This window comes from Periplaneta americana, chromosome 7 (genome assembly GCF_040183065.1).
Source record: "Periplaneta americana isolate PAMFEO1 chromosome 7, P.americana_PAMFEO1_priV1, whole genome shotgun sequence".
NCBI lineage: Eukaryota > Metazoa > Arthropoda > Insecta > Blattodea > Blattidae > Periplaneta > Periplaneta americana.
The window spans coordinates 60,027,961-60,053,578 of NC_091123.1; the positions used below are offsets into that span (position 1 = coordinate 60,027,961).

At 34.5% G+C, this 25,618-nt stretch overlaps 1 protein-coding gene across 4 annotated transcripts in view; it reads left to right on the plus strand.

Moving 5' to 3' along the window:
• Positions 1-25,618, plus strand: part of LOC138703147 (dehydrogenase/reductase SDR family member 11-like) — a 143,469-nt gene that overhangs the window by 105,836 nt on the left and 12,015 nt on the right. The window contains exon 1 of one of the 4 annotated variants that reach the window (XM_069830789.1): positions 19,893-20,318. The exons of the other annotated variants lie outside the window; for them this stretch is intronic. The gene's annotated coding sequence lies outside the window, so the exon portion shown is untranslated. Of the gene's footprint in view, positions 1-19,892; positions 20,319-25,618 lie in introns of those variants that run through there. 4 annotated transcript variants of the gene reach the window in all.

The following is a 25,618-nucleotide window of genomic DNA, read 5'->3' on the forward strand; positions in this document are numbered from 1 at the left end:
GCTTATTGCTACTTGCGAGTGATTTATATTGTATGTCCTGTAATAAACAATCTCATCATCAGCCAATTTCGAGACGTGGCATGGGTTTTTTAATGAGAAACAACATTATCCTTCATAAGCCATGATACATGGGTCATTCAATAATTAGTGGCAGCAATGTTTGTATGTGGCAAGCTGATAACAATGAGAAAGAAGAGCATCTGATATGTGTTATTTGTGAGTTTAAAAACAATAATCTCATTTATAAGATACTTGTAGTGATCCATGTTGAATCTTTCGTACACTACTTTTAACACTTGAATATAAATAATTGATTAAATGGCGATCTTACTCGTGTTAATTGTGTAAGCCGCACATCCTTACACAATTAACACGAGTAAGATCGCCATTTAATCAATTATTTGTAATGAGTTTAGTTTGTAGATTGTTATCTGTAAAAAAGGTAAAGGTATCCCCGTAACATACCATGAAGGCACTTGGGGGGCATGGAAGTAGAGCCCCATGCTTTCCATGACCTCGGCACTAGAATGAGGTGATATGGTCGGCACCACGCTCTGACCACCTTTTACCCCCGGGAAAGACCCGGTACTCAATTTTATAGGAGGCTGAGTGAACCTCTGCGCCATTCTGAAAGTTTGGCAACGAGAAAAAATCCTGTTACCACGTGGGATCGAAACCCTGCCCTTCCAGTCCGTAGCCAGCTGCTCTACCAACTGAGCTACCCGGCCGCAAGACTGTTATCTGTAGTGCTCTAAAATGTTTATCAAATACGAACAAAGATGGTTTATTAAAATTCAGGTTGCAAGAGGCAAGAATGCTCGACAATGCCATACAGCATTACTGGAAGCTTGTGGTAGAGAGACATCACCATATCGTACCGTGGCTAGGTGGACGCATGCATTTCGCAACGGGAGGAAAGATGTTCATAAAAAACGTGGAGCTGGCAGACCGCAATCGGCAAGTGAACGCTGTAAGAGCACTGCTGGAAGAACAACGTTGTTGGACTTGTATTGAACTAGCAAGGGAAGTTGGAATTGCTCCTGGTATGATTCTTCACATACGTAAGAAGTTAAAGATGAGGAAAATCTGCGCTCGTTGGGTTCCACACAATCTTAAAGAGGAAAACATGTGGCAGAGAATGGAGACAGCGAGCTATGAACGTGAAGGCGAACGTTTCCTTCGACATATCATAACTTTATATGAAACCTGGGTTCGATGCTACAAACCATAATTGAAGAGACAACAGTCTACAAATTAAACTCACTACAAATATCTTATAAATGAGATTATTGTCTTCAAACTCACAGATAACACACATCAGATGCTCTTCTTTCCCATTGTTATCAGATTGCATCATTTACCGCTGATAGCGCCACATACAAACATTGTTGCCACTAATTATTGCATGACCCATGTACAAGAAAACTGATTGCGGAATTTAAGAGAGGGAGTACGAAGATCAAAATAATATGAACGTCGTGTTGGAAGGCGTGTTTCTGCGTCCACTCCAGAAAATATCGATGCCGTGCATGACATGTTTTTGGAGGGTCGACGAATTGGACTCAGATCTGTATCAGACTTCGAAAATTTCTTAAGAACGTGTCTTTCACATCGTAAATCATGATTTGGGTATGAGAAAATTATTTTCTAAACGGATCCCTAAATGCCTGACCGCTGATCAAAAACAACTTAGAGTGACAATTTCTAAGTCGCTGCTCAGCCGTTTTGAAAAAAATTATTCAAACGTTTTGGGTCGTATCTTAACTGTGGACAAAACATGAACCCATCATTACGATTCAGAAACAGAAGAACAATAAAACAATAAAAATCTGGTTTTCCTCGCTCAAAGTATTGTATCTTCCGTCAGGAACGCGACTGGACTCGAGTTACCGGTGACAGGGAGCCGCGCTGTATCGTTCAAAGGCTGTGCTGGCTGCGGGGCTCAGTCGCGTTACTAACAGAATACCCTGTGTTTTGGCGTTCAAAACCGGTAGTAAAGGTCCTCGAATCAATTATTTTTGATAAAGAAGGAATAATTATAACAGACTATTTAGAACAAGGTAAAACTCTAACGGGAGCTCATTATTCTTCATTATTAACAATTCAGCGCTTGTGCCACAATTTATGACACCAGTATTCGTGCGGATTACATTTATAATCCATCTCCTTTTTTAATAATCAATTCTTTTGCACATATGAATATGTAGTTTTACAACACATATATACAGGCTGTTTCAAAAATACGGGGCATAATTTCAGGTATGTATTTCCCACATGTAGACAATCAAAATAGTTCATTACAACATGTGTCCGGAAATGCTTTATTTCCGAGTTATGACCTTCACAACATTGAAATTCACCGGAACGTTTTTCTTTCCACAGGTCATTGCCGTCAAAGGAGACATTAAGAGGGCACTCTGACAGTTCATTCCGACGCGAAGATTACATTCAGTGTTGTGTAGGCGTTAGACTGTGCGACATGTATTCAAATCAAGAGCTGACAGAGATACACTTCATGTACGGTAAGGCGGACGGCAATGCTGCGCTGGCTCGTCGTTTGTACCAGGAGAGGTACCCACAGCGACAATGTCCAGATCGGAAGACATTTGTACGTCTCCATTACCGTCTGTGCGAGTATGGAAAATTTAACTCTCCTGGTTTGGAAAGGGGACGACCAAGATCTACAACTCCAGAAGTACAGGAGGAGATTCTGGAGGCTGTGAACATGACTCCTTCTATCAGCACACGAAGGGTAGCGTTACAAGTCAGTGTTCCTCATACGACTGTCTGGAGACTGTTAAAAGAGTATCAATTGTATCCTTATCATTTGCAACGTGTACAGGCCCTGTCACCAGCAGATTACCCTGCACGAGTTAGGTTGTGTCAGTGGTTCTTGCAGCAGTGTGGTGTAAATCCGAACTTTCCTGCCTTAGTATTAGTTACAGATGAAGCACAGTTCACACGAGATGGCATAACAAATTTCCACAATCAGCATGTATGGGCGTATGAAAATCCACGTGCAACTGTTCCGTCTCATCAACATGTGAGCCGGTATCATTGGTGATCGATTAGTTGGACCCCATGTACTTGTAAACAGACTTACGGGGCAAGCGTACACAAACTTCCTGGAAAACACCATATGTTTTAGAAGACACTCCACTGATAAATCGTCAACACATTCACTTCTTGCATGATGGCGCTCCTGCACACTTCAGTCGTACGGCTCGCCGGTACTTGGATCGAAGGTTTCCTGATCGATGGGATGGATAGGTAAAGGTGGCCCAATTGCTTGGCCTCCACGCTCACCTGATCTGAACCCTCTTGATTTCTACTTGTGGGGCCATTTAAAATCATTGGTTTATTCGTCTCGGTGCCTGATTTGGAATCCCTTCGGAATCGAATTGTGGCATGTTCTGAGGACATACGCAATACTCCTGGAGTTTGGGATCGTGTTCGCAGGTCAATGAGACATCGATGTGAGGTCTGTATTCAAGCAGGAGGTGGACATTTTGAACATCTTCTGTAATGACAACGACCTGCGGAAAGAAAAACGTTCCGGTGAATTTAAATGTTGTGAAGGCCATAACTCGGAAATGAAGCATTTCCGGACACATGTTGTAATGAACTATTTTGATTGTCTACATGTGGGAAATACATACCTGAAATTATGCCCCGTATTTTTTAAACACCTTGTATATATGTATATATATATATATATATATATATATATATATATACACTCATAGTGTTCTGCCTAAGGGCAGATCTTTCACTGTAAACCCAGCATTCTCCAGTCTTTCCTATTTTTATCTTCCTCTTAGTCTCCGCATTACTGATTCTATTTAATTGTTTGTGATATGACAATGCAACTCTAGTTGACATTTAATATTTAATATTTAAATCAATACAATATGAGTGGTATTATTATGCAAAGAATTTAATTAAAAACTCCATTGTTGTTATTATGTAGGAGACAATTGTTAGTTATTATAAACTACACTCTAGAATTATTATCTCCTACTCCTAAAATTTCAGTCACTATTGGTTTCAAGTACATGTCTGTTTCATATGAAAAGTCATTGTTGTGTATTATCAAATATGTCCACGTAATCATTTATATTGCAGGATAAAATAACCTCTGCAACAATAGAAAATACCTATAAAATGCCTTATGAATGGTTTATAGGAATAAATCAAATTACTTGTACAAATAAGGAAATCGTAAATATGCTCTTGTATTCTCTCCTGTTAAAAACACTGGCGTTAGCGCTCGCGCGGATTACATATTTTGTAACCCACTCTAAAACATATTATAATTATATTGCTACACAGAAAAAAGTCACAATAATTACATCCAAACAATCTAGTCATCAGGGCTAAACTATGACAGAAAGGTACTGAAAATTTCACGCTATCAGCATTGAAAGCGGAGATGTGATGACATAATAAACAGCAGTGGATTACAAATGTATGCCGCGCGAGTACTGGAGGGTTAACTATTTTTGGGGGAAAAATAGTGAAGAAACATCGTGGTAAAATTTTCAAAGGTGTTTTGAAATACAGTAACTTCTAAATGTTAGACTAAGAACTTTACAAAACACTGCTTCATTGTTTTACGTTGTCGCAATGTGTTATAATTAAATTCTAGTCTACAGATACGGATTTATGGTTTTGATCTTACTAGAATACTAAAAGTAAATTGTCAGAAAAAATGTCAGATACATTTTAATTGCATAGGTATATAATAATAATAATAATAATAATAATAATAATAATAATAATAATAATAATAATAATAATAATAATAAGTAGCCGTACCCGTGCGCTCCGTTCATTTGGTGCAATGATAATTCCTTTAACATGTTTCTTAATTTTTATTACATGCATCCATACTTTAATGAAGACTGACATATCATTTAGATTTAATGTGTATACTTTACTTTACTTGCTATAAGTTTCCATAGAATTATGATAATAACTTAATTTTAACTCTTGTTTTCTACGTATTCAGTAAATGGCGCGTGGGCCACTATGGTTCTCAACCCCTCAAATAACTTAAATTATATTATATTATATTATATTATATTATATTATATTATATTATATTATATTATATTATATTATATTATATTATATTATATTATATAAAAAATGTGTTGATAACGGATGTACACCGATAAGTAAGTTTTTAATATGTTATGGGGGCTCTTAAATCTCAGGAGGAACAAATTTTATTTTACAACAGCGCAACATAATCTGCTTGGCTCATTACCCAATTTTTTTGCATTGCATTTAATGCATATGTATTTTATGTATTTTAATACGATTCAATTGAGCATAGTTAAAATTTGGATTATAAAATAATGGAATGCTAAGCTAACTATTATTAGCATACTAAATCAATACACTCTTGTGGTTCGTTAATTTTCTGAGATAAACATTATTTTAAGAAATACAGGAAACGAATACACAGAAAAGCCTATCAAGTTGTTTGTGCATAAGAAGCTGTTTTGATCTTACCTGTCCTCAATTCACTCCGAAGTTACTGTAATAACATTATAGCATTATGTCCATATAGAGAAACTACACTTTCCAATGGTGAAATAATAATTAATTACACAAATCGGTTAATTTAGCTTCCGATATTACTTCATACCAACACGGAAACATTCTCTGTAGGCTATGATCCATAGCTTTCGATTGATGTTGACCAAGGCCCCTTATAGACGAATTCATTTGTTTATTTCATTACACCGCCTTAGATGGCAGTTATTTTAATTTTGAAACTCATTTATATTTCATTAAATATCAGTCCTATCAAAATTTTTCAAAGAATAAAACTTATCGGAAATGATTTTTAAAGAAATTTGTGTTATGCAACATTTTTCACAAAAAACAATAATAAGCGAGATATTTCGATTTATTTAATTCAGACCTCCTTATAACCCCCCTTTTAAATAATGTATTATGAATACCATATAGCCTAAAATCTAAGTTACAACAAACTGAATTTATATTCCAATTTTCATCGAAATCGGTTCAGCCATTATCGCGTGAAAAGGTAACAAACATACAGACAGACAGACAGACATACATACAAAAATTTCAAAAAAGCGATTTTCGGTTTCAGGGTGATTAATTATATATGTTAGGACCAATTATTTTTGGAAAATCGAAAATTACCAGAAAAATTTCGGCTACAGATTTATTATTAGTATAGATAATAATAATAATAATAATAATAATAATAATAATAATAATAATAATAATAATAATAATAACAGTAAAAACCTCTTCTAGAAAAGTCTCTGTTACTTTCAAGCCCCAAAATACTAACAATAGAGCTGATAATTTGAAGACGATTTAAAGCAAGACTATGGTTAAGCGATACTGGAAGAAACTGGGAAGGGGGGGGGACTTATTAATTGATTTATGCGACATGGAATATAGGAGAAATTAATGATAAAGAAGAGGAACTAGACCAACTATTCAACAGCAAGCACATTAAAACAGCAGTAATCACAAAAAAAAAAAACTAAAAAGCACAACTATACTCTTTTGAATTTAAAAAGAAAAGAAGACAGTCCAATGAACTTGAAGGCTCAAAATTAACGGTTTATTAATCTCATTGGGTACATCACGTCTCCAGAATGGATAACACTTCGATCCATATAGGATACAGGAGACCAGAAAGACGTGTAAAAGAATGTTGGATGGGGCCGAAACAGGTCTACAAAGGCCTAGTTCTTGAAGCATGATGATGATGGTGTTGGTGATGGTGATTGTAATGATGATGATGATGATGATTATGATGATGATAAAATTTAATTGCAGAGCACTGGTTTCAGGAGTAGAAATAAGAAGTTTCGATTCTGAGTGTAAACTAGACATTTTTTTTATTCGACATGGCTTGGAGAGCGTCTATAGAACCTACAGTGTTTTTTTTATAAATATGGGGTTATCCGATGGGGTAAAGCGTCCAGTTAGTAACAATTGACTAGCTCCTAGCGACGAGATTGCAGAAACATTATTCACCAAACTGATCAGGAAGAGACAAAAGAAATTGACTGGGTCACTGGTTGAGAAGAAACTGCCTACTGAATGATGCACTGGAAGGAATGGTGAACGGAAGAAAAGTTCTGGGCGAAAGCAGATATCAGATGATAGACAACATTGAGATACATGGATAATATGCAGAGATTAAGAGGAAGGCGGAAAATAGAAAAGATTGGATTTGCAGCGAACTCAAAACATATCAGTAGGAGATATGACGTTTGAAGTAGTTAAACAATTTATATACTTGGACGCCATAATCGATTACAACTGCGATATGAGCGTAAATGTTAAAGACAGAATACTGGCAGGTAACAGAGCATGCTTTGCGAATGTTAAATTGCTTAGTAGTCAGCTAATTACGAGAACTACCAAACTAAACATATACCACACTTCAGTTCGACCGGTAATAACATATGGACACTAACTAAAGTAGAAGAAGAACTCCTACGGTGTTTCGAGAGAGAAATTCTAAGAAGAATATACGGACCAGTATTTGAAAACAACGAATGGTGAGTACGTTATAATGAAGAAATCAATCAACTGATCGGAGGACAAGATATTGTTAAATTTATAAAATCCCAGAGGTTGAGATGGCTGGGACACACACAGAGAATGGACGAAAACAGAATTCTCAAGAGAATATTACAAGGGAAGTCCACAACAGTAGAAGAAAAGGAAGACCTAAGAAGAGATGCTGGATGGGGTCATCAGGGACCTAGAAATAATGGGAGTGAGGGGTTGGAGAAAGGAGACTGAAGATAGGACAAAATGGAGGACTGTTGTACGAGTGGCCAAAACCATCCAGGGTTGTAGTGCCAAATGATGATGATGATGATGATGATGATGATGATGATGATGATGATGATGATGATGATGATGATGATGGATTTGCAGCGAAAGACCTGCCCTTGGGCAGAACACTATGAATGAGTGAATTCCTTCGATCTGTTCACGTCACATACAGTACAGTACTTAGGCTATATAGCCTATATTTAGATTCCAGTTGGTTAAAATCGAACGTGACGTCGTTTTTGGGTTATTGTTACTCCAGCGAACCATGGCGACCACTCGTCCGGACAGTATCAAGGTTTCTCACAGTCTTGTTTGTGGGGATTTGATGACCACAAACAGAACTAATCCATTCATTCGTTGCGGCCTGAAACTGGAAAAAGAAAAGACATGCTTACCGTCATGATGAGGGTGTGTTGTCTGACACAGTTTTGTCAACGAGAGAAATCCATTTGCTAGCATGGCCTTTCATACTTTATTGGAAAATGAAAGAAGGTAGTCAGTCCATTTTAACTGGTGATATATTTAGACAGTCTTCACAATGAGCCTTGTAGTAGAGTTCCTACATGAAATATCTTATTAACCCACATTACTCTATTTTGTTGTCATACGATTCGTTTCGCTGGTAATTCAGTAATACACCTGTGGGTTTGTGGCCTCATTAACTAGTTGCTTCAATTTCCTTTTCTGCTAGAAAGATGTGAAATGTGTCCAATCACATTCCACCAGTCATTGTTATAGGATGTAACGCTTGCCATGCATTTCTAAACCATTTCAACCAGCTCGACTTCGTGTCACGCAAATAATTGCTGCTTCTTATTACTTTTAACTTGATTGTCAACATGTTGTAAACGGAGTAGTAGGCCTCTTTTCTGCATCTAGTCCCAGGTGTGCCATGACTGCTTTTATCATATTTCCCTCATTGTAATTAGATCTCTCTATTCTATTATTTTAGTGTAGAAATGTGTTCCCGACACATGCTTAACAGGTATCGTTATCGATCGATTAAGTAACATTTTATAGTGATCGCAACGTCGCGACGATTTAGAGTTTGTACACAAACAATATATGCTACTTGTAACTCCTGTGCAAAGTTTCATGTAGCTCTGTTATGTAAGAGAGATGTTATTAATTTTCTTTAAAACCACTCTCTATAAAGGGGTAGTTCCTCTTACACAAAGGTAATCAGTTTGGACACAAAAAATATATGCTACCTGTAACTCCTGTACAAAGTTTCATGAATATATGTTAGTCAAGAGAGAAGTTATTAATTTTGTCTAAAACCACTCTCTATAAAGGGGTAATATATCATTCGGGTTATCAACAAAGTACTATGGCAAATATGTCATAAATTACTGCGAAACAAAAGAAAAAAGCATTTACTCAGTACAGATTTAACTTTGTGTATCCATAGTATTCTGGAACAAATCCATCGTCTTCTCTAATTCATTTTATGAGAAAATGTATTAATTCATGGTTGTGTATACAGTGTGAATTATTTCAGTTGCTTCACCATTGTCATTGAAGAATTACATATTCTAGCCTATTTACTACGCCATTCGGGTTATCGACAATGTACTATAGGAAAGATTTCTTAAATTACTGCGAAACAAAAAAGAAAAAAAAAACATTTAGAGATACAATTTTATTTTGTTTATTCATAAAACTCTGAATCAAATACATAGTTCACTGCAATGCACTCATTTCAGCATAATGTTTTTGTATCTATGTATACTCATATAGTGTGAGTAACTTGGGTTTATTCATTGTTATTGTAGTCATTGAAGAATAAGTTATTCCCTTCCCTTCCTCTCGTTTCGGTTGATTATCTTGTTGGGTGTTTCCAAGATTTTTCCTAATTAAAAGGCGAATATCAGGTAATCTCATGACGAGCTAATGAACTAACTAGGGGAGCAGCCAGATTGAAATGTGATGGCTGGTAGAGTTTTATCTCCCTGCCTCCATGTTAATCTGGAATCAGTGCACTCATTAGAACCAGATATCCAGCTTTGAAGCCGTTAGCCTTATGAACTTTTTTATTTAGCTCCCTTTATTTTGCTTAGGCCTAAACTTTAAATTATCTTTAGCAAACAAGTTTACATAATTTGAACTGTAGCTATTTAAACAAGCATTATGTGCAAAGCAATCTGTCATTTTAAGGTATTACTGAAATTATTAATCAATTTACTATAACATTTTTATTTTGAATACAATTTTTAAATTTAGACTTACATTGTGAGCATACGTAAGAGTCCAGAGACAGTTGGCAGCTCTGCAGGCCACAAGATTGACGGTAGAGGTATGGCGTCGAAGCCAATTCTCGAAGTAAGAGCTGTTTCAAGAGAGTGAACGACAATAGTACTGTTTTACTCCTAATTAAACATATGAAATAAGATTTCTTTAAATACATGGAAATAATAATTTCTTTAGTATGAAAGAAATAAAATAATAATAATAATAATAATAATAATAATAATAATAATAATAATAATAATAATAATAATTAGTATTATTATTCTTATTATTATTATTTACTTATTTTATTTATTTATTTATTGTAATTTAATTAATTTATTTATTTTAATTTATTTAATTTATTTATTTATTTATCTATCTATCTATCTATCTATCTATCTATCTATCTATCTATCTATCTATCTATCTATCTATCTATCTATCTATCTATCTATCTATCTACCTACCTACCTACCTACCTACCTACCTACCTACCTACCTACCTACCTATCTATCTATCTATCTATCTATCTATCTATCTATCTATCTATCTATCTATCTATCTATTTATTTATTTATTGATAATATTTGTATTTATTTATTTATTTATAATATTTGTGTGCTGAACAACAGCCAGAGGCCAATTATAGTTCAGCACAATACACAAACAATAGATACAAAGGTGCAAAAATAAATAAAATGATATCTTAAATAAAAAAAACATACGGTACATAAATAAAACTGAGAATAAAGTTGAGAAAAAAATGAGATAATAATAATAATAATAATAATAATAATAATAATAATAATAATAATAATAATAATAATAATAACTTGCTTGAAATACATTTTTCGACTTCTTTGGTGTAACACTAGATATATTATGTATACGGTGAGATCCTGACGTAGTTTTTCCATAACATGGGTTCTTCACGTAAGACAACAATAGACACACATCCATGTATCAGACTACATTCGAAACCGCGATCTTACCTACCACATAGCGGTAAAACTTCGATATTAATGTTTGTATATAAAGCAATGAAGCTTCTATGTGTGTGTATATTAATAATACATAAGCATTGCAACTATAAAAATTCCTGAAGGGCATATTGCTAATTACAGACAGAATTTAAACTTTCCGTTAAGTACACAAATATACCAGCATACATGCCTTACAGTTAGCGACCTTCCAGTTAGTTGAAACCCGAAGCAGAATCTGGAATTTGCAAGAGAATGTAATCCAGACAAGCCTGTTCCATAATAACTCTGGTTTTTGTAGCTTCCATACCTCAACTCTCTTCTGTCGTTTTGTAGATCTCTTGGCGCAGTGCATCTATACATTGTTGCAAAAGTTATTTCACTACTCTAAGTACATTATTCAGCAAGCCTTAACATTAATCTCATTTTAACAGATTGTCTTTTTGTAATAACAATGTCTGTATGACATGCATGTAAGATGAATTCACCAGTTTCCAGAGCTTTTACCGAAGTGGCCTATTCGTTAGTATGACATTCTTGTAAGATGATTTGATCAATCAGTTTTGAGAGATTTTTGTAGGCTTACAATAATGAGAATATCCTGTTTTTTTTCCACAAGTATAATATCTTTGTAAGATGATTTGGTCAATCAGTTTTGAGAGATTCTTGTAGCCTTACAATAATGAGAATATCTCATTCTTTTCCACAAGTATGATATCTTTGTAAGATGATTTCATCAATCAGGTTTGAGAGATTTTTGTAGGCTTACAATAATGAGAATGCCCTGTTTTTTTCCACAAGTATAATATCTTTGTAAGATGATTTGGTCAATCAGTTTTGAGAGATTCTTGTAGCCTTACAATAATGAGAATATCTCATTCTTTTCCACAAGTATAATATATTTGTAAGATGATTTGGTCAATCAGGTTTGAGAGATTTTTGTAGGCTTACAATAATGAGAATGCCCTATTTTTTTCCACAAGTGTAATATCTTTGTAAGATGATTTGGTCAAGCAGTTTTAAGAGATTTTTGTAGGCTTACATTAATGAGAATGCCCTATTTTTTTCCACAAGTGTATTATCTTTGTAAGATGATTTGGTCAATCAGGTTTGAGAGATTTTTGTAGGCTTACAATAATGAGAATGCCCTATTTTTTTCCACAAGTGTAATATCTTTGTAAGATGATTTGACCAATCAGGTTTGAGAGATTTTTGTAGGCTTACATTAATGAGAATGCCCTATTTTTTTCCACAAGTATAGTATCTTTGTAAGATAATTTCGTCAAGCAGTTTTGAGAGATTTTTGTAGGCCTACAATAATGAGATCTTTTCCACAAGTATAATATCTTTGTAAGATGATTTGGTCAAGCAGTTTGAGAGATTTTTGTAGGCCTACATTAATGAGAATATCCCATTCTTTTCCACAAGTATAATATCTTTTTAAGATGATTTGGTCAAGCAGTTTTGAGAGATTTTTGAACAGCAATAAAAATTTCTTATTCTTTTTTTATGACATCCTGACACAATTATTTAGCCACTTCCGTAGCTCAGTCGGTTGAGGCACTTGCCTGACGATCCGGAGTTACGCTCGGGAGTAGGTTCGATTCCCAGTTGGGCTGATTAGTTGATAGGATTTTTGCAGAGGTTTTCTCCAACTCTAAAGCGAATGACAGGTACTGTATGGCGAATCCTCGGCCTCATCTAGCCAAATACCATCTCGATATCACCAATCCCATTGACGCTAAATAACTAAGTACTTGATACAGCGGCGTTAAATAGCCAACTAAGAAAAAAAGACACAATTATTTAATTATACAGTTTTAAGAGCTTTTTGTGCAATAATAAAAATGGCCTATTTGTTTTACATCATTTTAACATGATCTGACCAAGCAATTTGAATGTTACGATGGGAAATTGTCATGGTAGACCGCTATGTTTTGAGTTACTCATGAACCTGGCTGAATATAGGCCTAATTCAAATTAAGACGTAACATCTGTGCAGTGACATGGAAGGATTCAGAGTTCTAAAGTAACTCATGGATAGTCATGGAAATGCCATTAACAGGAAATGAACCCCTTATTTGATGTCTTATACTGTAAACATGTTATTTAAGTTGCCAGGAACCGCGTTATTAGAGAACATAAAGAATGCTAGAGAACTATTAAATATTGCAGGTACTTAAAGAATCTAATTAAAATTCCAAGAAAGAACTAGTTCTGCTACCTTCTTAGTTTAGTTGGTACAGCGTTGGCTTACGACGACCGTGGACCCGAGTTCAAATACCGGTGATGGCGGAGTTGTAGGGCTACTTGTGGCTTTTTCCTCTACATTTCACAATTTCCCTTTCATTGTCTCCGTTTCAAAAAACAGGGTACCCACTATGTTTTTCCGACATCGGATCGGCCGTCCGCCAAGGCGAGTGTTCCTCGTGATTTGTTCAAAAGTTGGTAGGTGGCAGTGGTGGGGGTTATGGACCCATAGTTCTCAGAGAGGAATCGAAGCCACGGACAAGGGCACAACATTCTCTCCCTGGAGGGAACTTAACGACTTGAGTGAATTACTTAGATAAGACAGATTACCACCAGCAATGTGATATTCAGATTTGATTTGTGTGGTGCGACTGATGGTGGAACCGGCTTAGCCGAGTAGCAAAATCTGCATGAAATTCATTCCGTAACTAGTGCAGAAAAAGCCTACTTGGACTATGGCGCAAATGAATGACCTCATTCCGCCTGATAGATACCAATACCACTGCTAAGGCAAGTCCTACTAACTGCTCAATTTAAATACTTGAAATTACTTTTTGGTCTGAATTTGTGGGCTGAAAGTTATCTGCAGAAGATCTGGAGAATTTGCATCATCAACAGTATGATGAAAGACTACCACTCAAATGCAGATTTGTTTATTTGTTTGTTTGTTTCCTTGCTTGTTTGCTTTGTTTGTTTGTTCATTTATTTTTGAAGATGGATTTTGTAATCTACAGTTTGTATTACCATCTCACTTTTACTTTCTCATTAGAAACAGTATTTTAATGCTGCAAAAAGTCTATTTCAATATTTTCGCAGGAATAAAAGTCTCCAGTATCCTTGATGCTGTCTGCCTTTCTATCTACCTGTGTACAGACATTTTTCCTAAACTATTGGACGTATTTTGTTCAAACTGTATTAAGTATCTAAGGGTCAAAATAAGTATAACATATTTTATTCATTTATTCACTTACGTAGTAATTTATTTTATTTATTTATTTATTTATTCATTCGTTCATTCATCCATCCATCCATTCATTCATTCATTCATTCATTCATTCACTCAGTCACGTATTTACTCACTCACTAATTTACTTATTTATTTATTTATTTATTTATTTATTTATTTATTTATTTATTTAGTTCTTTATTTGTTTATTTATTTATATATGTATTTATTTATTTTTTTATTTTTTTATTTATTCATTTGAAAAAAAACACAATCGCGCTTGTCTTCGTGTTTTTGTATTATACACAAATAAACTTAAAAATGAATAAATGGTGTTGACAGAAAATCAGTTGATTGAAATACTTGATAGACAGAATGCAGAACGAATACATCCGCTCCTGAGTACACAATACACAAGCACATACACGATCGCATATAGGTTTATATATATGGGCCTTTATTCCGTGTATATACACACATACATAACACAAGAGTTTATCAAATAGTGTTTACAAAAGACAAAACACAAGTTAAAGAGAATGGAATAGAATTTACGGGAAGGGGGCACTATGGCTTGTTACGATTTATTGCGCTAACCCTCAAGCTATGCGCATTCCCAAACCCACACCGGCTGACTACACTAAGGTTCGCTGCGTATCGAGGTTTCGAGCAGGCAACCACCCTCGTCCCTTTTCGTGAGTCGCCAGCCGGCGATCGGGGAATGCTATGGAATGATGACGAAATGGAGAAATGTTAAGGGAATTATGTAGATGTCTAATATGGGGAAAAACGGGAGAATCCAGAGGAAACCCCAAACTGCGACCTTGTGCGCTCTTGTGTCACTATGGATTTTTCAATGAACAATCCCAGACCTGACCTTGACTCGAACCCGGGCCGCCTGCGTGACAGGCTGGAGGTTTGACCACTCAGTCATCGCAGGTGTAGTTAAAGTGAAAGAAAAGTTAAGAATGAAAATGTAAAAAAACTAGCAAGACAGTCGGATTCTAGCAGGAGAGCTTGTTGCTAGTTACGTGAGCTGTAATCTGTCTCACTCAAAATACTGTTGTATGTAAAGACGTGCAAGGCTTCGTCAAAGAAACATAGTAAACAAACACTTCTCACTATATAGATGTACTGTATCATACACAAAGTTCAGTATTTGAACTTTTTTGTCTTGAATACGAAAGTTTATTGAGCACATTTATTTTGCGTGTCATATTCGTAAAATTTTTATTGAAGGCTTCTTCTTCTCTTTCTTCTTCTTCTTCTTCTTTTTCTTCTTCTTCTTCTTTTTCTTCTTCTTCTTCTTCTTCTTCTTCTTCTTCTTCTTCTTCTTCTTCTTCTTCTTCTTCTTCTTCTCAAGGCACTACAATTTCAAAATTGAATGTCTTGGCCTTCTCAACAATTTTTTTCCAGGAACTTCTATTCTGTACGACCATCATCCAATCCTTGATTCTTAACTTCCTCTAATCATTCACAATATCATCTTCCCAGCTGCTTTTCGATCTACCCGCTGCTCTAGTTCGCAGGGGTTTCCATTTATATATACCTTTCACTAGCCTCTGGTCTTCCATTCTTTTAACATGGCCAAATAAACTTAACCTCATAGCCCTGATGAAATTTATTATATTTTGATTGTGTATTAAATCATTTAGTTCCTTGTTAGTTTTTATTCTCCAGTTGCCATCTCTATCCTTGGAGGATCCAAAGATTGTTCTTAAAATCCTCCTTTCAAAAATTAACAATTTTTGTTTGATTGATTCTTTCAATACCCAAGTTTCACAGGCATAGGTGACAACTGGTCTTTTATTGAATACTAGTCCCTAAAATTTGAGCCCCCTGTGATGGTTGAGTGATCAGATCTTTAGCCTGTCACTCAGGGTTCGAATCCCGGTTAGGCCTGGGAATTTTCATTGGAAAATCCATAGTGACACCTGTGGCGGACAAGATCGCATTTGGGGTTTTTTCTCTGGATTCTCTCGTTCCCCTATATTAGGCATCCACATCATTCCTTCAACATTCCTCCATTTTGTCGTCATTCCTTAGCATTCCCCGAACGCCGGCTGGAGACGCACGGAGGGAGCTGGCCTAGAGACGAATGGGGTTGCCATCTCAAAATCCGGGTACGCAGCGAACCTTAGTGTAGTCAGCCGGTGTGGGTTTGAAAATACGCTTAACTTATGGGGTTAGGTACAGCTTAACAGCAGTAACATTTTTGGAAATATTAAACATTTTTTTCCTCCATTACTGTATCTTGCAGAATAATAAAAATTGGTATGTGTAAAAAAACACTGTCCTACTGTTATATGAAAAAATGTCTTTACGGTTAAAAAAAATATTTATATATATTTTTTTAAAATTAAAAATGGTGGCAGTTCACTGTGCAGTGATAAAGCGTTTCCCTTATAACTCAATAAACGTTTTAACGTTTTCATGTTCTCTCGCTTTTATTTTATTACTGAAACTCATGTTTACAATATCATGCTCTTTCAACTACATTCCTTAATAAATCATATTTTTTTTTTATTTTGTGTTAGAAGAAACGACTGATATTCGACCATTTTTTAAGTTTATTTATTTTTTATCTATGTATCAAAGGTAGAGAAGTGATTTTTGCATCATATTGTAGATATGACATGCATAAATACACGCAAAAAATTTCATCACAGAATGTTGGATAGTTTTTGAGTTATGAGGGAAACGCTTCATCACTGCACAGTGAACTGCCACCATTTTGAATTTTGAAAAAAATATATAAATGGTTTTTTTTAACAGTAAAAATGTTATTTTTTTTCATATAGCGGAAGGACAGTGTTTTACACATACCAATTTTTATTATTGTACAAGATACAGTAATGGAGGAAAAAAATTATGAATATTTCCAAAATTTTGTTCCTGTGAGCAATAGATATTTAGAAGTCGCAAATTTCATTCCATTCCCAAAAATGAGAAATATGTAAGGAACTTTTTGCACCTGCACATGTTCAGTTTTCTGATCAGATAGCTCTCTGAATAATAGATACTGAAATAATACTTTCAAATAAAGCTAAAAAATTCTACTTGCTAATCCACGAATATGTGGATCAGTAATTTTTAAAGAGTTGCCACGGTGGTCTGATGGCTAGAACGCTAAACTTATAATCCTGTGGACTCAGATTCGGTCTCCGGTGAAGTCCCGATTTATAACGTGTTGGGAATGCTAGTGGTCCAGTTGACAAATAGTTTCTCCGGGAGTTTCGGTTCCCTTGTGAAATCCCGATCATCTCTCATCTCATCTTATCCCGGGTGTAGCGTAGTCCAGTCTCTTGTGGCTCACCCTGGGCAACGTCTCTGCGGTAAATTGATCTAAGCAATTGGCTTCATATGAGTGAATGGCGAACAGACAAGTACCCGCAATTAGTAAAATAATAATAATAATAATAATAATAATAATAATAATAATAATAATAAATTGGAGTTTAAGTTAATAATGATAGCTATAAAATAATTTACGGCTGGGGGATCATCGTGCTAACCACACGATACCTCCATTCTGGTTGGATGATCGTCCACCCCTGCTTCGGCATGTGGGCGTGAGGCCAACAGCCGGCTGGTCGGTCTAGGCCCTTCACGGGCTGTAGCGCCACGGAAAAAAAAAATAATTTAAGAAAGGAGGCCAAAACTACAATATACTGACCAGTTGAAGGCCTATTTGTTAGTAAAATAATTATGGAGTGTTTTGAAAGCTACCGGTATTCTCTCAAGAGTGTAGTTCTATCCTCAAAGATGGCATTTTCATTTTTCATTTCATTTATTATATTCCATAGATCTTACATTAGCAATGAAGCTTTAAGATGTGGAACAAGTCAAAATTTTACAATATTATAATTACAATTCTTACAAATTTTTACAATTAATCTACACTTAACGAGTAGGCTACATAGAAGCTACAGAAAAGCATGAGTATGTGCATATAATGAAGCAGTGCCCTAATCTATATTATTTTCTTTCACATTTGTATGTAAACTAGAATTCTGATTTTTAAAGGAAAAGTAAAAATAAAAATGCTTGTATCTCAAAACAGTTTTTTTGGAGTTACCATGTTCTGACCAAACACCACAGATTTTATAAACTAGGCAAATAACCTTGAAAGATTTTAACGCCCTTAAAGTTCATTAAATTTCATTATAAACACCAATAAATTTTATGGACTAGGTACAGATGAACAACCTTGAAAGATTCAAATGCAGAACAGTAATAACAGAATATCCTTATATCGAAAATAAATTAGGGTTCAGAGCCATAGTGGGCCAAGCGCCATTTATTAAAAATGGAACTTTAACCCTTAAAGTTAAGTGAATACCGTAGTTTAATGAAGATTGACATTAGTTTGAATGTGTACACTTTATATTATTTTGTGCGAGATCGTGCGTATTTGCTTGGTTTCCGCACAAAACCAATCCGCGGAAAGTCTAAAATTCTACATTCAGTATTCCCAACATAACACACAGACAATTTCCCTATTCTTACCGCTTAAGTGACATATTCATTTTACTGCTTTAGGCTTTTAACATATTATTTTTAGAGACGTTCAATATAGTAATAATTATAAATTGGAAACTTACCACTGCAATTTCACCTAAATTGCACTGTTAATTATTGTTTTTAAATATTTGCAAAAATTAAATAAACTCCACAACTCCACTAAAGTTATTGCATTCGTGATGCAAGTAACATTAAGGAAGCCGTGAAAAAATCAACAAGATTCCAGACTCATCATAGACTGGGGGGGGGGGAAGACAGATGTATATCACGGCCTGCTGGAGTATAGTAAACACAGAAAACATTTTAAAGCAACAATGTTGAAGATAGATATTTTTGTTTTGCAAATTTGCCGTCACTGAACAGAAACCAAGATGGAGATTTCATTGCAACTAATTAGAAATTCGTCTTTCAGGTATGTAATAAACGATCTTCGCACAAAATAATGTACGATACACGAGCGGTATGTTTTCTTTCAATTCTCGGAAATTAAAAAAGCTCAACTACGTTTCGCTTTTTCAAACTTTTCCTCGAACATGAAAACTTCAACATACCGCGCTTGTAACGCATATTACTATTCTATGTGTTTCCATTGAATTATGGTAATAACTTCATTTTAACCCTTGTTTTCTACGGTTTTAGTAAATGGCGCTTGGCCCACTATGGGTCTGAACCCTTCAAATATAGGAGAATTGCAGAAATGCAGTAAACGAAACTGACCTTAGTAAACGTTAATGTTATAGACAGATCCAGTATTAATAATAATAATTTGAAAAGTTACAGATAAGAGTTTTTGTAAAGTATAGATGGTTTGTTAGTTGGTTAGTCATTTCGTAGTGGAAGTGTGTGTGATATAGAAAGTGGAACACTGATATTTTAAGGGTAGAAGAAATAGGTTATTCTTAGAGCAAGAGAATGTGTAAAGACAAGAAGACGCGGATAATTATGACGAGTACAAAGAAGAAGAGGGCAACAAAAACTCATAAAACGCTCTGGTTTGCTTCCCCTCTCCGTGCTTTAGGAATTAAAAACTGGTTCGGTCCGTTGATCAACCAGAAGATGACTTCGTTGGTTGGTTCATTACTGGGTACGTACAAGCAAATTGAGGCCAGAACGCTGAAGCATATGCAGAGAAAGGGAGCGGACGGGCGAGGGATTGGGTCTGGCTGACAAGCGCCGCGTGCCGGCCGGGCGGACGACCAGAAGTGCCGCGTTGTGGTGAGGAAGGAGGAGCGGCCGACAAATCAGAACTCGAGGGGGAAGAAAAACCAAAATAAACACACTATTGTCTTTGAGCTTCCCCTCGAAGCATTATAGTTCCATTATTAGAAAATCGTTTACACAGAAGAGTTCAGTCGGTATATTACAAGATTGTGGCGGAGAAGATGAATTCAGTTCCTCCGTGACCTGCATGCAATGAGCAGCGTCAGGTGTTTATGAACAGTGAGTCGTGGTTTCTTAGTATTTGTGATAACAACGCTGTAAGTGCCGCCGGAACAGCTGAAGACTGGATCGTTCGATAACATTAACGTTTACTAAGGTCAGTTTCGTTTTTTGCATTCTTCCGTATCAATTTCCGATAGCCTATAAGGATATCCTGTTGTTACTGTGCAGTTTGAAGCTTTCAAGGTTGTTCATTTGTACCTAGTCCTTAAAATTTATTGTTGCTTATAATAAAATGTAGGCCTAATAGATTTTTAGGATGTAAAATCAAGTGTAAATATTTCAAAGTTATTTGTCTAGCTATAGCTAATTCATAAAATAAGTTGATGTTTAATACTAAATTTAAAATGTATATGTAACTCTAAAATTCTTTTTTACATTTAACGATGCCATTATTTATTATTATTATTATTATTATTATTATTATTATTATTATTATTATTATTATTATTATTATTATTATTATTATTATACGAAACCTAACAGAAAGGCGGATGACGTGAATATGTTAGGAGAAAATCCACAAACGATTAGGGAAAACGCGGAAATTCTAGTTGAAGCAAGTAAAGCAATAGGGTTGGAAGTAAATCCCGAAAAGACAAAGTATATGTTTATGTCGCGAGACCAGAATATTGTACAAAATGGAAATATAAAAATTGGAGATTTATCCTTCGAAGAGGTGGAAAAATTCAAATTTCTTGGAGCAACAGCAACAAATATAAATGACACTCGGGAGGAAATTAAACGCAGAATAAATATGGGAAATGCGTGTTATTATTCGGTTGAGAAGCTTTTGTCATCTAGTCTTCTGTCAAAGAATCTGAAAGTTAGAATTTATAAAATAGTTATATTACCGGTTGTTCTGTATGGTTGTGAAACTTGGACTCTCACTTTGAGAGAGGAAGAGAGATTAAGGGTGTTTCAGGATAAGGTTCTTAGGAAAATATTTGGGGCTAAGAGGGATGAAGTTACAGGAGAATGGAGAAAGTTACACAACGCAGAGCTGCACGCATTGTATACTTCACCTGACATAATTAGGAACATAAAATCCAGACGTTTGAGATGGGCAGGGCATGTAGCACGTATGGGTGAATCCAGAAATGCATATAGAGTGTTAGTTGGGAGGCCGGAGGGAAAAAGACCTTTGGGGAGGCCGAGACGTAGGTGGGAAGATAATATTAAAATGGATTTGAGGGAGGTGGGATATGATGGTAGAGACTGGATTAATCTTGCTCAGGATAGGGACCAATGGCGGCCTTATGTGAGGGCGGCAATGAACCTCCGGGTTCCTTAAAAGCCAGTAAGTAAGTATTATTATTATTATTATTATTATTATTATTATTATTATTATTATTATTATTATTATTATTCAGTGCGAATCTTTCAGTATTATTTAATGTAAGCTTATATATTCCATGAAATTTGCTGATATTTAAAAAACAAATTTCTATAAATCCCTGAATATATTGTTTCCGTACTTACTTCCATTACAGTGCAATATTATGCCGTGTGAATTATCAAGATTTTTCATTTGTTGCTAGTCCAAGAAATTCTTTATTTAAAGTTGCATTTAATAACTATATAAAGACATCCAATATTCAAAATGTAGTGAAATTTGTTGATTGAAACTTAAAAATAAAAAAATATATTAGAATGAAAAATTATTATTTTAATGCAGTGCAAATCTTTCAAGATTGTCAATCTGTAGTTATTGTATAAAATATATTGAGTTTAGTACATTATTCTTAGATGTGTAAGGGTGCTCGCTTACATTACATGTAGGGCTATTGAAAATATTTATTGATTTTTCATCTACATTTCCGATTACGAAAGCCAACTATAACGACTCGGGGAGATCATCATGCTAACCACACGATACCTCCATTCTGGTTGGATGATCGTCCACCTCTGTTTCGGCATGTGGACGTGGGGGCAGCAGCCGGCTGGTCGCTCCTGGTCCTTAAAATACTGTAGCGCCACGGATTATTATTATTATTATTATTATTATTATTATTATTATTATTATTATTATTCATCTACATTTAGTCCAGGAAGATATTAATTTTAGTATCCAAATCCATAAATGTTTAATTTTCTACACATACTTCCAAGTAAGAATAGTAAATTACTACAATAATAATAATAATAATAATAATAATAATAATAATAATAATAATAATAATAATAATAATAATAGATTCTAATTTTCAAGGTCATTTGGTTATACATATTATTAGTCTATAATTAGTTCCATTAGAAAAATTTAATAATTTTCTTAAGACTAATATGACATTTAAATTAAAGTGAAGTATGTAGGAGACAATATCTGAATCAACGTATTTTACACAGATTTCAATATGGATCACTTTTATAGTAAATAACAAATGTTTGGATCAAGTATCAAGGCCAAAAGCATAACTCGTAAAATGATTATGATCATGATGATTATTATTATTATTATTATTATTATTATTATTATTATTATTATTATTATTATTCTGTAATAGGCTATTCCTAATATATTTTCAGTATAGTGATATTCAGATCTTAATACAATTTTTAAATAATAATACTCTTCATCTAAAAATGGTCTATCAAATTGATTGATATTTAATTTAACGTTTTGCAAAATTTAAAGAGGTCACTTTCATTGCAGGCTTTTAATTATTATTATTATTATTATTATTATTATTATTATTATTATTATTATTATTATTATTATTATTATCACCATCATCATCATTATTGAGAATTTCTTTCAAGGTTGTATCATGATGACCTATAGCTGATCAATAACATTTCTTTGTTTACATTATAACAATTGCTTTATCTACATTTCGTAGAATAAAATCAACTTTCCTGTTTGACATCTCAACTAATTTGAAGCTCGTTACCATAAATGAAGTAAAACATAAGTCTAAATATGAACTTGGTATTTGGTGTGGAAATAATTCAATATAATAAAGTATTAGCAATATGTATTGATAAAATTGTATAAAGTAATTTTCCGTGAATCTTGGAGTATCGTATTTGGCTATAAAATCCAGCGGACCCGATTCAATTCTGGACATAGTAAGAGAGGTTCATCCTTTTTGTACAGTTACAGCCTGCATTCGTCTTACCTTGTGCTGTTTTAAGAGGTGAATTTCAGCCATGCTAACAACATGCTCAACAACCCCATATTAGTGAATTTCTACTGCATATTCCCAATCCCCAAAGAGAAGGGAACGGACTTAAAGAACCTAAACCTTCCACGCGGAAGGTGCCAATGATTATTATTAGTGGGAAACTGGTAATAGGATAGATATCATGTAAATGATTTTGTCTTAATCTATAATGTTATATTATGCAAATGAAATTTATTTCGACATTTTCGTCGGTGCAACTTCCGCGAAGAAGAATGTTTTATATAGTAAAGTTTTCTAAATTACTTACGTATAATTATCATAAAAATGTGACTTTTACACTTGTTCAAAAATATTATATCGATGCAGATCAGGTAAAAGGGCTTAACCCCATTTCTTTAAATGTGACTTTTTTGCTCTAATTACTGTTGTAAATTAAAATTTAATTACAAAAAATAAAGATATGTTTTTCGACAATTATGTTTACATTTCTTCATTTAAGGTACAGTAACTAATAATAATGTGTTAAAATTTAATTTTTGTTATTCCTGAAAAATGTTTGTCTTGCGGGATAAGCCCTTTTATTTAAACACTATCGATATGTGAAGCTGCTTGTACATGATCAAATTTTCGTCAAATTCAATGCTTCACAAGACTATACAAGACTTGCCAATACTTTACAAGTTTTATTATCAAATTATTTACGATACTTTAACATTCTTTGATAGGTTTCAAAGTAAAGAAGAATATGTCCTAATCCTCAAATACTTGACAATTATTTGAAGAAATGTATCAATGGAATTCAAATATATTATCGCGCCAAAAATCACAAAAAAACATGGCGTCCTGGCTGAGAGAATTTGTTTGCGAGTTAATTAAATTGCTTATATGTATTAAATTCATGCCTGTACGCCTTATATTCGGTGGAATACGACAATAAAACGAAGAAAAATAATGCGTATGAGCAAATTGCAAGACATATCTCGACTTAAGTACCAATATTCCTACGCAGTGCTTTTCTTCTGAAGAAACAGGTGGTGGAATTCTGTGTGGAATGTATTATAGTGGACGGGGAAATGTCCAGTGCACCAGAATTTTGTCATTTTAAATTTCTTTCATTTCATATTTAAGACTTTCAAGGCCTAAGCGGAGTTCAAAGAAAAGTCGTGTTAAAAAAATAATTACTGTATTAACAAATTTTTCGTTTCCATGATGAAAATACAACAAAAAGGTGCTGGAACGCCTTCCTAATCTAAAACCTAGACGAATACTAATCGTAAAATGTTTTGTTTTAAAACAATTTGCAATCGTAATATTCTTCATTTTAGGGTATCGTACAGTTAAATATTACAAGTGTTGTTTTGTATAATCTAATTAATTATTGTCAAAAGGATTTACATATTTGTATTGTAATACTTGGCAGGCAGACCTACATAGGTTACTGTGAACTTTGAAACATGTTTTAAAGTCTTGTTAAACCTTTAGCAATATGAAACAGTTTTCGGTAAATCTTCTGTAATACTGATCAATCTTTGAAAGACTTTGGCAAGTTTTCTTGTGAAGTATTGAATTGGAAGAAAAATTTGATCGTATACAAGCAGGTTAACACATATTTTGCATATTACCACAGTCCAGTATATACAGTCACGAAACTCAATACGTAGTAAATATGCATCCATAGGTAGTTGCTAACCACTAGAATCGCGACTATCACCTCATTACAGACAATGCGAAATAGTACCTGCACAGTCTATTGTTCCTAGTACCCTCATAAACTAAAGCTTCGTAACTGTATATACTAGACTGTAATATTACTTTTGGGATATAGTACTTTTAAGTTGGTTTCGTTTGGGATACCAGGCTAAAATGAATGTTTGTTGCACTGATAGCTCTGAACCTGACTGGTTCACGGTCTGGCAGCCGCTTTAACTCGCGAGCGATGCCCTTGCCGTGTTGTTACCTTGTTTAGTTTGTTGCTTTTTGTGAACCCTGCGTGCAGGCATGTTCTCCGCTCCGGTTCGTAGTTCTTCTTTGTTGCTTTACCTTACGTTTGGAATTAATTTAGTTCCGGAAGTTAGTATTTATTTGTCGAGAGAACAATCTGTTAATTACTATTTTTGAAACGTTCCCTGGTGTATAATTTCCAGTATATTGCTACTACCTACGACAATACGTTATTTCGACGAAGACCAGAAGATTTCATGTCCAGCAGAGTAAAGAATTACTCCTAACAATGTATGTTGGAAATGAAACCTTTCATTTATCACTGTAT